The sequence below is a fragment of the Xyrauchen texanus genome, chromosome 34 (assembly GCF_025860055.1).
Source record: "Xyrauchen texanus isolate HMW12.3.18 chromosome 34, RBS_HiC_50CHRs, whole genome shotgun sequence".
In the NCBI taxonomy this organism is placed as follows: domain Eukaryota; kingdom Metazoa; phylum Chordata; class Actinopteri; order Cypriniformes; family Catostomidae; genus Xyrauchen; species Xyrauchen texanus.
In genome coordinates, this window is record NC_068309.1 from 34070026 (window position 1) to 34072227 (window position 2202).

Below are 2202 nucleotides of genomic sequence, written 5' to 3' on the forward strand. Positions count from 1 at the left end.
GATGACCGAAATCGAAGTTAGCGTGCCAAGAAATTGGACATTTAAGGAAAAAGGAGACTGAAAGATATGTTAGGTTAGCACCACTTTTGACTTTTCCTCTTCTAAAAAAGTGCTACATGCCTTTTAGTGGTTAACTGAATGAGTGTCAGAAACCTTTGCACCCCCCACCCCCCCCCAAGTATTGATTTACATGGGCATTTGTACCTTAATGAGGGTATATTTCTTTTAAAACATATAACATGAACCCTTTTTTTTTTACACAAAAGTTCAAAAGTCATTTGAGATGGCACGAGAGCCAAAAGTGTCATGGAAGCACCAAAAAATAACTTGGTTGCTTCAGCAATCGTGTTTTTCACCTCCCACTGATTTATTACACTATCGGTTAGATTTAGGTTTAAGGTCTATAGGGATGGGCATTTTGGTCATTTTGTCTTCTCAAGTACTCAAAGTGATTACTTCGGGGCACATAGATATGTATATAGACGCAGTATATTTGGAAATCTTCGTACATATATGTCAGACAGATGTCTTTGGCTGCCACATTGCATTTTGCTGTTGTTCCAGTGACTCTCATATTCATTATTATAGGCCGTTTGGTAGTCTGTCACCAAAAGTAAAAAGAAAAATGGCTTAATTGATGAAAGAAGGCTCACTCAGAAAGGGCATTTCTCAGCTGTTCTTTCAAGTTACCATAATTATTTTAATAAGCACGCACCACTGTTTTCATCTTGGCTGGCTGAACCGTGTATTTTCAAACCGGGGTTGGCTTGACCGGCGACGACATAACCACACGTTTTTAATTTGCTGTGTTAAGTTAAAAATAGTTTTGAAAACTGAAGACTAATAGTTTAGAAGTTCTGTTCCATTCATCTGTGCTCCATCTGGCAGTTTAAAAAAAAGAACTTGCCTGGTGTGTATGCGCTTCTCCAGAGTGTTGAGCGCCGTCTCTGCCTCGGACAGGAAGTAATGGTGTGCCATATTATAATTTTGTAAAAATGTGTGTTTCTCAAATGGAAGGCTGTCACCTAGTTAGGCTATGTCCTTCCTGGACCAGTCCTTCTCAGACTGTAGGCTAGACTCCTCCTCAGCATTCAGCGCTAGAATGAGACAGTCAAGTAAGTGTGCATGGTGAACCGTAAGCTTAGAACCATGTGATATTTGACTTTGAAAATTTGAAATATGTCCCTTAATTATTTTAGCAAAATGTTTTATTCGCAAAGCTAGAGTCACTCAAAAAAGTCTTTATATAATATATTTTGCAACACTGATCTTAGAATTTATAATTAAACCCTATCAAATATGAAAAATACCGAACCTGTAAAAACTACACATTTTTAAAGCTTTTCAAGTTCACGTAATTGCCCTTTTATAAATGTTTTTTTTTTTTTGTGCTTTGTATCTTCTAATTTTTTGATTTGTCTAAACTACTATAAATTACTTATGCTTTATTTTTCTACATATTGTCATTGCTGCAAATGCAAATAAAATCGTAAAGAGAGAGAAAAAGTAAGCTGCGTCATAAAGGTTTCTGACTCTGGGGTCGTGCGACTCGTTTTCGGCCATTTTTAAATAATTTGGGACATATGCAAAGGATTGTGGGTGATTGTAGGCCACGAAGGATACACCCGGTGCATCCTCCAAAATATGGCAAACGAAGGCTGAGAAATGAGGCTGCCTTCCAAGTGTCCTCACAATCGAGACATCTTTCGACGGTGCTTGATGATGTAGCCGCCGAAATATCCAGCCTAATGAGGATGCAACCTTCCGATTGAGATGCAACCATTGTCACCATAGCATTTTGGGATTTTTCTCTAAATAAATAGCAAGAAATAATAGGATTTTGATATCTTAAAATATCATAGGTTTAAAAAAACAAAAACAGAAATAAACTTATTCTGCACCACACACACACACACGTACACTGGTGGCCAAAAGTTTGGAATAATTTATAGATTTTGCTCTTATGAAAAGAAATTGGTACTTTTATTCACCAAAGTGTCATTCAACTGATCACAATGTATAGTCAGGACATTAATAACATGAAAAATTACCATTACAACTTGAAAAAAATAAACTACTTCAAAGAGTCTCATTAAAAATATCCTCCACAAGCAGCAATGACAGCTTTGCAGATTCTTGACATTCTAGTGGTCAGTTTGTTCAGATACTCGGGTGACATTTCACCACACACTTCCTGTAGCA